The sequence below is a fragment of the Mirounga angustirostris genome, unplaced genomic scaffold (assembly GCF_029215605.1).
Source record: "Mirounga angustirostris isolate CCGP_5_RB_7025 unplaced genomic scaffold, mMirAng1.0.hap1 SCAF_14, whole genome shotgun sequence".
NCBI classification, from domain to species: Eukaryota; Metazoa; Chordata; class Mammalia; order Carnivora; family Phocidae; genus Mirounga; species Mirounga angustirostris.
The window spans coordinates 64622525-64635184 of record NW_026991722.1 but is presented as its reverse complement, the minus strand read 5'-3'; positions in this window follow the sequence as shown (position 1 = coordinate 64635184).

Below are 12660 nucleotides of genomic sequence, written 5' to 3'. Positions count from 1 at the left end.
CCCTGGGGACCCAAGTGCCTGCATAGCTAGCTTTGCCTGAGGGCTGGGATCAGTCAGGAGTGGGCAGGAGGTCACAGGGAAGAATGGGAATCCTGTCTGCCTCTGGGCAGGTGAGGGAGCCTTGTGCAGCTGGACCTGGGCGCTTCTGGGGAAGGGGGGGTGGTAGCTGAGGGTGAAAAGGGTGCAGCTCCAGGAAGCGCGGTTGGGAAATGCTCCTTGATCTGGCATCCAAGAGCAAGGTGGAAACCCCAGGCTTCCCGGGAGCTGGGCCAGGCCTCCAGGACCCGGAACAGGAGGGGCTCTGCTGTCCTGGGCGTGAACCAGGTGGCCACCTGGCCTCAGACAGTGGCACTCACCACACACACACACACACACACACACACGCGCGCGCGCGCACACACGCACACATGCACACACCGCCCCAGGGACTTGGGTATCTGCGTACCCGGCGGCCAGGAGGCGGGGCGCTCTTGGCCCGGCACCCCGAAGCCAAAGCTCCGTGCCCTGCCCCCGCCCCGACAGGCCACCGCCGCCACCGTCACCGCCACCCTCCGGCCGGGGATCCGAGGCTTTGCCTCCTCTCCGGCTGGAGCATGCCCCTGCAGGAGTCGCTGAGACTCACCTGCTGTCACTGCGGCCGCCGCTGCGCACGCTGTGGCTGCGCTGCCTGGCTGACGCCGCCCGCGCACAGAGCCCGCCCCCAGCCCTTCTGCGCCGGAGCCAGCGCAAGGCCCCACCCACCTCGCTGTCACACAAGCACCCAGATCGCCCACCGTACCCATACCTCACACGACGGAGACCTGAACGTTTCCCAGATCTAGGGAAATGCTGTTACTGTGTCTGGTTCACAGATGAGGAAGCCCAGGCCACCAGGTAGGTGACTAATCCAGATCACCGAGGTAGCCTTGGGAGGCAGGCAAGTTTAAGGACGGGGTCTGGAGGGATCTGGAACCCACCCGCTTGCCACTGCTGCAGTAACCCTCCTTGATTCTTCACCTCCGCACAGCTGGTCACCATCCAAGTTCCCCTCCCCCAACATTGGGGCGTTTGGGGGGCTGCAGGGAGTCAGGCAAACCTCTGGTAAGATGAGAGTGGGGGTCTGGCTGAGAGGCCCCAGGCAATCCGTGACCTGTCCTGTACAGGTGGCGGTAGGCCACTCTCATACATTGGTGAGGGAGTGCAGAGCTTTTGGGAGTGTTCTGTGAGTTGGAAAAATTCATACTGGCTGCTCTGAGCCTTGTCCTAAAAGGCGGCAATCCAAAGCCTTCCAGCTCAGGGCACCCCTGGGGCCCTTCAGATGCCAGTGACAGTCCCTCCTGGCCTAGAAGCTCCTGTCAGGCTTAGAGAACCCTGGGGGACCCCAACAGCAGCTTCCCACTTGTGGGTATCCATGAGAGGTCATATGCTGAGCACCTACTCCATGCCACTCCCCACACCACAGACAGTCCCCGTGTCCCATCATATAGCCATTGCAAATTCCCCTCAGGCTTACTTATTCCTGGGGCTGAGGGGTCTTTGTCCTTCTGCTCTTTCTACTTTTTGAAAGTGAAAAAGTTGGTGTGACATGGTGTTAACTTGTCAGCAAAATGATGACAATCCATGCAAGCAAAGCAAAACCAAAACAGATTTTAGGGGTACCTGCAGCCACTCTGGATCAATGAGCTAGCGACAGGATGGTGGACTCCCAGACAAGATGGTCCCACTTGGAACACTCTGCCTTGGCCAGCCCCCTTGATCCCTTCTGATATTCGGCTGATGTTATCTTGAAGAGCTTCAGATGGGCTCCCACTTCCTACAGGGATGACATCTCCCTTACCTTGCTCCCCCTTGGCCTGAACATAACCGAGCAGATGTTTCTTGTCCTGAGATGCCTCCACAAAAATCTAGAAAAATGCATTTCAACCCAAGAGACTGGGGCAGGTTTGTAACAGAAGCTCCCCCAAGGCCTTGAGGGAGGCCTGAGAGCTGGTATGAAGTGTTTCAGAGAACTGACTTTTAATCCATCCAGAGAAGGCTCTTGCCACATATATGAGTACATATTTGAGGGCAGACATGATTGACACAGTGAATTGTAACTTTCGGGGATATGACTGGGCCAAGTTCTGGGACCCCATTGAACAAGGCAGTTACAAAGAGCAACCTGATGAAGATGCAGTGAAGCTAAAGCACCAAAAAGAAAAAAGAAGGAAGAGGAGGAGGAGGGGGAGCACAGGAGGGAATACCTCCTAACTTATTCTACAAAGCCAAAGGCATCACAAGAAAGAAGAACTACAGACTACTACCTGTTATATATATAGATGCAGACTTTCTCAACAAAATACTAGCAGATTGAATCCAGCAACATATAAAAAGGGCCAGTGGAATTTATCCCAGGAATGCAAGTTAACATAGGAAAATCAAGCAATGTAACATGCCATACTAATAGAATAAAGAACCAAAGCACATGATCATCTTAACATATACAGAAAAAAAGCACTCAACACATGAGGAATAAAAGGGAACATCCACAGCCTGCTATGAAAAACCTTTGGCGGGGCGCCTGGGTGGCTCAGTCGTTAAGTGTCTGCCTTCGGCTGGGGTCATGATCCCAGGGTCCTGGGATTGAGCCCCTCATAGGGCTCCCTGCTCGGCGGGAAGCCTGCTTCTCCCTCTCCCACTCCCCCTGCTTGTGTTCCCTCTCTTGCTGTGTCTCTCTCTGTCAAATAAATAAAATCTTAAAAAATATATATATATTTATAAAGACATTTAGAATAATATGTCAATTATATCTCAAAAAAACTGGGAAAAAGGATGCTTAGAATAAATTTAACAAAAGAAATGCAAGACTTGGACACTGAGAACTACTAAATGTCATTGAAAGAAAGTAAAGAAGACCTAAATAAGTGGAAAGACATCCCATGTTCATAGACTGGAAGATAGTATATATATTTCTTTTTCTTTTTTTTTTTTTTAAGATTTTACTTATTTGACAGAGACACAGCGAGAGAGGGAACACAAGCAGGGGGAGTGGGAGAGGGAAAAGCAGGCTTCCTGCTGAGCAGGGAGCCTGATGCGGGGCTCGATCCCAGGACCCTGGGATCATGACCTGAGCCGAAGGCAGTTGCTTAATGACTGAGCCACCCAGCTGCCCCAATATATATATATTTTTAAAGATTTTATTTATTCATTTGAGAGAGAGAGCACAAGCAGGGGGAGAGGCAGAGGGAGAGGGAGAAGCAAACCCCCTGCCGAGCTGGGAGCCCGACATGGGGCTCAATTCCAGGACCTGGAGACCATGACCCAAGCCAAAGACAGATGCCCAACCATGTGAGCCACCCAGGTGCCCCTGGAAGACAGTATTGTTAAGGTGACAGTACTCCCCAAATCTGTCTGCAGATGCAATGTAATGCCTATCAAAAGCCCAACTGCCTGTTTTGCAGAAATTATCAAGCTGATCCTAAAATTTATATGGAAATGCAAGGGACCCAGAATAGCCAAAACAATTCTGAAAAAGAACAAAGTTGGAGGGGCGTTTGGCTGGTTCAGTTTGTGGGGCATGTGACTCTTAATCTCAGGGTTGTGAATTGAAGCCCCATGTTGGGTGGAGAGATCACTTAAAAAAATAAAACAATCTGGGGCACCTGGGTGGCTCATTTGGTTAAGTGTCTGCCTTCTGCTCAGGTCATGATCTCAGGGTCCTGGGATCAAGCCCCGAATTTGACTCCCTGCTCAGTGGGGAACCTGTTTCTCCCTTTCCCCCTGCCTGCCCCTCCCCCTGCTTGTACTCTCTTTCTGTCAAATAAATAAAATCTAAAAAATAATAAAATAATCTTTATAAAAGAGAACAAAGTTGGAGTTCTCACACTTCTTGATTTCTAAACTGACTACAAAGCTACAGTATTCAATAGTGTATTACGGAAAAAAGGGTAGACCTATGAATCAAAGGAATACGATTGAGAATCCAGAAACACGACTAATTAATTTTTAAAAATTTCTGTCCAATTTAAATCTATGGCAAATTGATTTTTAAAAAATAGACTTTATTTTTTAGAGCAGTTTTAGGTTTATAACAAAATTGAGCAGATGGTGGAGTTCCCATTCACCCCATATCATCACACATGCACAACCCACCCCCCCAATAATCCATACCCCCTACAGAGTGGTACATGTGTTATAATCGGTGAGCCTACATTGACACACCATTATCACTCAGGGTCCATAGTCTACATTAGGGTTCACCCTTGATGTCCTACATTCTATGGGTTTTGACAAATGTAAATGTGTATCCACTGTTATTGTATCATACACAATTGTTTCACTGTCCTAAAAATCCTCTGTGCTTTGCCTATTCCCCCTTTGCTCCACCCTAACCCCTGGCAACCACTGATTGTTTCTGTCTCCACGGTTTTGCCTTTCCCAGAATGTCATGTAGTTGGAATCATATGGTATGCAGCCTTTTTAGATTATTATTTTTTTCATTTAGTACTATGCATTTAAGATTCCTCCATATCTTTTCATGGCTTGATAACTCATTTCTTTTCAGTGCTGAGTAATATTACATTATCTATTTATAAATAATGTAATATTACATTACATTATTTATAAATAAACAATAGTTTATTTATCCGTGCATGTACTGAAGGACATCTTGGTTGCTTCCAAGTTTTGGCAATTATGAATAAAGCTACTATAAACATCCATGACCAAGTTTTGGTGTGGACATAAGCTGTCAACTCATTTGGGTAAATATGGGCATATCTTGGAGATATTGCAGGTTGATTCCACTGAATAAAGCAAATAGTGCAATAAAGCAAGTCAAATGAAATTTTTGGTTTCCCAGTGCATATAAGTTATGCTTACACTATACTGTAGTCTATTAAGTGTGTAGCAGCATTATGAAAAACAATGTACATACCTTAATGAAAAAGTACTAGGGGTGCCTGGGTGGCTCAGTTGGTTAAGTGTCTGCCTTTGGCTCAGGTCATGATCCCAGGGTTCTGGGATTGAGCCCCACATTGGGCTCCTTGTTTGGTGGGGAGGGGTCTGCTTCTCCCTCTGCCTGCTGCTCCCCCTGCTTGTGCTGTCAGTTAAATAAATAAAATCTTTTTAAAAAATGAAAAAAAATAAAAAGTACTTTATTGCTAAAAGATGTTAAATATCATATGAACTTTCAGTGAGTCAATCTTTTTGCTGGAGGAGAGGGTCTTGCCTTGATGTTGATGGCTGCTGACTGACCAGGGTTGGTGGTTGCTGAAGGTTGGGGTGGCTGTGGCAATTTCTTAAAATAAGACATGAAGTTTGCCACATCGATAGACTCTTCCTTCCACAAACAATTTATCTGTAATGTGCAATGCTGTTTGACAGCATTTTATCCCCACTAGAACTTCTTTCAAAATTGGAGTCAATCCTTTCAAACCCTGCCACTGTTTTATCAACTAAGTTAATGATATATTCTAAATCTTTTGCTATTTCAACAGTTTCTTCATTTTTTATTTTTTTAATTTAATTTAATTTTTTTTAAAAGATTTTATTTATTTATTTGACAGAGAGAGAGAGAGATAGCGAGAGCAGGAACACAGCACGGGGAGTGGGAGAGGGAGAAGCAGGCTTCCCGCCGAGCAGGGAGCCCAATGCGGGGCTTGATCCCAGGACCCTGGGATCATGACCTGAGCCAAAGGCAGATGCTTAACAACTGAGCCACCCAGGCGCCCCAGTTTCTTTCTTTCTTTTTTTTTTTTTTAAAGATTTTATTTATTTATTTGAGAGAGTGAGAGAGTTGGAGGGGGGAGCAGAGGGAGAGGGACAAGCAGATTCCAAACTGAGCTTGGAGCCCAACATGGTGTTCGATCCCATGACCTGGAGATCATGACCCCAGCCAAAATCAAGAGTCCGCCACCCAACCAACTGAGCCACCCAGGCGCCCTGTCATTTCAACAATTTTCACAACATCTTCACCAGGAGTAGATTCCATCTCAAGAAATCACTTTCTTTGCTTATCCATAAGTAGCAACTCCTCATCCATTCAAGTTCTATCATGAAATTGTAGCAATTTAGTCATGTCTTCAGGCTCCACTTCTAATTCTAGTTCTGTTGCTCTTTCTACCACATCTACAATTACTTCCTCCACTGAAGTCTCGGACCCCTCAATGTTGTGCATGAAGGTTGGAATGTACTTCTAAACTACTGTTGATATTTTGACCTCTTCCCATGAATCAGAAATGTTCTTAATGATATCTAGGATGGTGAGTCCTTTCCACAAGGTTTTCCATTTACTTCACATAGGTCCATCAAAGGACTCACTATATATGGCAGTTATAGCCTTATGAAATGTATTTCTTTTTTTTTTAAGATTTTATTTATTTATTTGAGAGAAAGCATGAGCAGGGAGAAAGGCAGAGGGAGAGGGGGAGGGACAAGCAGGCTCCCCGCTCAGCGGGGAGCCCAATGCAGGGCTTGATCCCAGGACGCTGAGATCATGACCTGAGCCAAAGTCAGATGCTTAACCAACTGAGCCACCCAGTCTCCCTTATGAAATGTATTTCTTAAATAAGACTTGAAAGTTGAAATGACTCCTTGATCCATGGGTTGCAGAATGGATGTTGTGTTAGCAGGCATGAAACCAACATTAATCTCATTGTATATCTCCATCAGAGCTGTTGGGTTACCAGGTGCATTGTCAATGAGCAGTAATATTTTGAAAGGAATTCTTTTTTCTGAGCAGGAGGTCTCAACTGTAAGCTTAAAGTATTCAGTAAACCACGTTGTAAATAGCTGTGCTGTTACTGAGTGCAGAACCCGATGTGGGGCCCGATCTCACAACTTGTGAGACCATGACCCGAGCCGAAACCAAGAGTCAGATGCTTAACTGACTAAGCCACCCAAGCGCTCCACTTCTTTCCTTCTTTCTTTCTTTCTTTCTTCTTTCTTTCCTTTCTTTCTTTTTCTTTCTTTCTTCCTTCCTTTCTTTCTTTCTTTCTTTCCTTCCTTTCTTTCTTTTCTTCCTTTCTTTCTTTCTTCCTTTCTTTCTTTTCTTTCTTTTCTTTTCTTTCTTTCCTTCTTTCTTTCTTTCTTTCTTTCTTTCTTTCTTTCTTTCTTTCTTTCTTTCTTTCTTTCTTTCTTTCTTCTCTCTTTCCTTCCTTTCTTTCTTTTAATATAATTCTTAAGGGCCGTAGGATTTCTGGAATAGTAAATGAGCAATGGCTTCCATTTAAAGTCACCAGCCGCATTAGCCCCTAATAAGAGAGTCAGCCTGTCCTTTGAAGCTTTGAAGCCAGGCATTGACTTCACCTCTCTAGCTATGAAAGTCCTAGAGGTCATTTTCTTCCAATAAAAAGCTGTTCCTTATTGTTTAGTGTAGCCACCTTCATGAATTACCTTAGGTAATCTTCTAGAAAACTTGCTGTGGCTTCTCCTTGCACTTTAAGTTATAGAGCTGACTTCTTTCCTTAAACCTCATGAAGCAACCTCTGCTGGCTTTAAACTTTTCTTCTGCAGCTTCCTCACCTCTCTCAGCCTTCATGGAATTGAAGAGAGTTAGGGGATTGCTCCAGATTAGGCTTTGACTTAAGGGAATGTTGTGGCTGGTTTGATTTTCTAGCCAGACCACTAGAACTTTCTCCAGATCAGCAATAAAGCTGTGTCTTTTCATTTCTCTATCATTCGTGTGTTCACTGGAGTAGCACTTTTTAAAAAAAAATATTTTTATTTATTTATTTGAGAGAGAAAGAGCACACACACGCACAAGAGCATGAAGGGGGAGGGGCAGAGGGAGAGGGATAAGCAGACTCCCCGCTGAGTGGCGAGCCCAATGCATGGCTGAATCCCAGGACCCTGGGATCATGACCTGATCTGAAGGCAGACACTTAACTGACTGAGCCACCCAAGTGCCCCTGGAGTAGTACTTTGAACTTTCTTCTAGAACTTTTCTTTCGCATTCTCATCTTGGCCAACTGTATGGTGCAAGAGACTGGGTTTTGGCCTATCTTGGCCTTGGGCATGCCTTGCTTACTAAGCTTACTCATTCCCTCCTTTTGATTTAAAGTGAGATACATGACTCTTCCTTTCACCTGAACACTTAGAGGCCATTGCAGGGTTTTAATTGGCCTAATTTCAATATTGTTGTGTCTTATGGAATAGGGAGGCCTGAGGAGAGGGAGAGAGAGGGAAACAGCCAGTTGGTGGAACAATCAGAACACACACAACATTTATTGATTAAGTTTGCCATTTTATATGGGCGTGGTTTGTGGCACCCCATAACAATTACAATAGTAACATCAAAGATCATTGATCACAAATCACCATAACAGATGCAGTAATAATTAAAAAGTTTGAAATATTATGAGAATTGCCAAAATGTGACAAAAGACACAAAGTGAGTAAATACTGTTGGAAAAATGGCACTGATAGACGTGCTCAATGAAGGGTGGCAATGCTCAATGCAATTTATAAGATTTATAAAAAACTCACTAAAGTGAAGCACAATAAAACAAGATATGCCTTTACCAAGGAGTGTGATTCTTGAATCATATGGTAAGAATATGCTTAGTCTTTTAAGAAGCTGCCAAGCTGGGACAAACACCATGAGAATTCCGCAGCCCACACGAAATCATGAAATAACCTGAAGCAAAGTTGAACCTTTCTGAACTGGAATGGGGTTTGAATGAAACTAGCAGTGAAAGCTTGGTATGTGTACTGCTGGCTCTCCCTCTCTGAGGTCAGCTCTGTGTCCCTGGGTGTGGCCAGAGCCCCAGGCGTCTTAGCCTCACAGAGCAGGAACAGACAGACTCAGGCTGCGGTTCCTGCTGTCACCATGGTGCAGCCCTGTGATGCCGTCGGCAGGTAGATGACCGGGATGCACCTGTCTGCAGCCACACCATCCTGTGAACTCTCGTCGGCAGGAGCTGGGGATGGGCCTCAGGAGCAATGTGCTGCATTAGGCTGCTTTGTATGCCAGAGGCTTCCCCGAAGATGCCGTGCAATTCACTCCCTACGTGTTTTTAGACTGAATTGGTCAAAGAAGGCTGAGTGTACTGTTTACCAGCTAAAAGTTGCTGCAGCTGTTGGCAGGGACTTGGCCTTCTAGTTTTGTAATTAAACATTTTATGGATTTTTAAGATTTGTGACATTCAACTAATTTTCACATTTTTTGCAAAGTGAGGGTTTAATATGTTATTTTAGATTTGTGTAATTCAAACTGATGTAAAATGCAATCATGCTATGTTAGGGAGGAGAAAGGAAATGGAAGGGGCGACCGGTGTAAGATGACAGCAAGTACTACAGCTTGGGGTTCCCTTCAAGCATGGCTGCTAATAAAAAGTCCCCTGAGACTTGCAAAAAAAAAAAAAAAGAAGCTGCCAAGCTGTAACATTTTGCATTCCCACCAGCAATGAATGAGAGTTCCTATTGCTCAGTATCCTCAGCAACATTTGGTAATGTCAGTATTTTGATTTTTGCCATTTTAATAGGTGTATAGTGGTATCTCATTGTTTTTTCAATTTGCAGTTCCCTAATGACCTATGATGTTGAGCTTCTTTTCATATGCTTATTTGTCATTTGTATATCTTCTTTGGTAGCTGTCCGTTCAGGTCTTTTGCCCATTTTTATTTGGGTTGTTGGTTTTCTTATTGTTGAGTTTAAGAGTTCTTTGTATATTTTGGATAACAGTCCTTTATCAGATATGTCTTGCAAATATTTTCTCCTAGTCTATGGCTTGTCTTCTCATTCTTTTGATGGCTAATTGATTTTTGGCAATCGTTGCAAACTAATTCAATGTGGGAAAAGAATAGTCTTTTCAACAAACTGTGATAGGACAACTGGTTGGATATCCACATGCAAATGAATGAAGTTGGACCCTTACCTCACATCACACACATAAATTAACTCAAAATGGACCGAAGATCTAAATGTAAGAGCTGAAATTATAAAACTCTATTGTGACTTTGTTAAACTACATTTAAAAAAAAAGATTATTTATTTGAAAGGGAGAGAGAGACAGTGGGTGCACGAGCGTGGGGCAGGGAGAGGGGCAGAAGGAAAGGGAGAGAGAAACTTAAGCAGACTCTGTGCTGAGTGCAAAGCTGGACACTTAACTGGCTGCACCACCGAGGCACCCCTTAACATGTGTTAAGTAGAGCCCTGGAGGCACTGGATGGTGAGCCTAGGTTCAAGAAGGTCATAAAAAAATTGAAATAGAGAAGTTTATTACTCACAGGTCCTAGAGGGAGTACATAGCATACCATGAAGGGCCACCCCAGGAGGTTAAGGCAGGGTCAGGCAGAGAGCTCGGCAGAACCCGGGGTACATGCCTTTATTAAGGTCTATAGGTGGAGTGCTTTGAGGTTCCCAGGCTAAGGCTGGATTGGTCATTTCAGGTTTTGGCAAACTTTGCAGAGGTCTTATCTAAAGAGTGCACAAGGGGAAGGCCCTGGGCGATGCCTGGAGAATGCTTATCACAAGGACAATTAAGAGAGTCGTATCAGGAACTTACATTTACTTGTGACTCTGTGGGCTGTTATCTAGAGCATATACTCTTGGGAGGGATCAGTATCAGTTTAAGGCCCCTGCAGGCTCCTTAGCCACACAAAAATAGTTGCTGAGGCAGCAACATTATGGACTAGTTTAGATAAACTCTCAACAAACTCTTAGAAGAAAACAGAGGTGTACATCTTCATGACCATGGGTTAGGCAATGATTTTTTAAAAATATGACACGAAAAATTCAAGCAACCTAAGAAAAGCATAGATAAACTGGACTTCATTGAAATTTAAAACTTTTGTCCTTCAGAGGACACCATCAAGAAAATGAAAAGGCAATAATCCACAGGATGGGAGAAAATATTTGCAAATCATATATATGATAAGGGGGTTGTATCCAGAATATATAAAGAACTCCTACAACCCAACAATAAAAAGATAAGTAGCCTAACTTGGGGGGAGAGGGCCGCTTGGGTGGCTCAGTCAGTTAAACATCTGCCTTCTGCTCACTCATGATCTCTGGGTCCTGGGATCAAGCCCGTGTGCTGCCTTCTCAGAAGTCTGCTTCTCCCTCTCCTTCGACGCCCCCCCCCCCGCTTGTGCTCTCTCTCTCTCACTCACTCTCTCATTCAAATAAATAAATAAAATCTTGGGGCGCCTGGGTGGCTCAGTTGGTTAAGCGACTGCCTTTGGCTCAGGTCATGATCCTGGAGTCCCGGGATCGAGTCCCGCATCAGGCTCCCTGCTCGGCAGGGAGTCTGCTTCTCCCTCTGACCCTCCCCCCTCTCATGCTCTATCTCATTCTCTCTCTCAAATAAATAAATAAAATCTTTAAAAAAAAAAATAAATAAAATCTTTTTTTTTTAATGTTTAAAGGTTTTATTTATTTATTTGACAGAGAGAGAGAGCACAAGCCAGGGGGAATGGCAGGCAGAGGGAGAGGGAGAAGCAGGCTCCCTGCTGAGCAAGGAGCCCGATGTGGGACTTGATCCCAGGACCCTGGGATCATGACCTGAGCAGAAGGCTGATGCCCAACTGACTGAGCCACCCAGGAGCCCCTAAATAAAATCTTAAAAAAAAAAAAAAAAAAGCATGGGGGGAGGGGTAAAAAATGGGTAAAGGATCAGTAATGGAACAGATAGATGGTAGATATACTTGTGGTGGACATAGCATGATATATAAACTTGTCAAATCACTAAGTTGTACACCTGAAACTAATGTAACATTGTATGTCAACTCTACACAATAAAAAAATATATATAAATATAGATGGGTAAAGGATCTAAGTAGGCATTTCCCCCAAAGAAAATATACAAACATCCAATAAGCACATGGAAAGATTCTTGTCATCATTAGCCATTAGTGAAAATAAATAAATACATCTTTAAAAAAATATGTATAAAACAGAAATATTTACTGAGAGTTAAGTCCGGGAAAAGTTAGTGACCTCCACCCTAACCACCTTATGAATAATAGGTGCTTGCTACCCTGCTCTCTATCTCCTGCTGTTTTGTGACCCTAGACAGAAGACTTGTCCTTCCTCACCCCACACCCTGACCCTGCCGCCACTCAATTGCACCTCTGCACTTCTGGAATCTGCAAGTGTGTATATATATATATATAATAAATATATATATATATTTATTATTTTTAAGTAGGCGCCCTGCCCAATGTGGGGCTCGACCTCACCACCCTGAGATCAAGAGTTACATGCTCCACTGATTGAGCCAGCCACACACCCCGACATTTTCTTACGTCAATACACTCTTCTCAACACACTAATTCTTCTTACCCCCAGACCACACTCTATCTGAAATCTGCCAAAGCAAGGGAGGAGCGTGGAGCCAGAAAGTTGTTCCCACTGAATGCATGGTGGGTGTGTTGCTCAAACCCAGACCATTTGAACTGCCCCTGTGAACATTACCTCATACCTCAATTGACCTAGAAGTGGTAGGTAGGGCAGGAAATCTGCATTTTGCATCTGTGTTTTTGAAAATTTTTACATTATATTTATAAATTATTATAATGTGATCTATGTTTATATTACTATATATATATTTTGTATTTATTTATTTATTTATTATATTCTCAATATTTAACTCCTTTTTGGTCCTGCCTTCTATATGAAAATTCTAGTTCATTCAGGTAGTACTTAGAAGAGCCAAGAGAAGCGGCTCTTTTCTTCTGTAGGGTAAACATAGACTCTCCC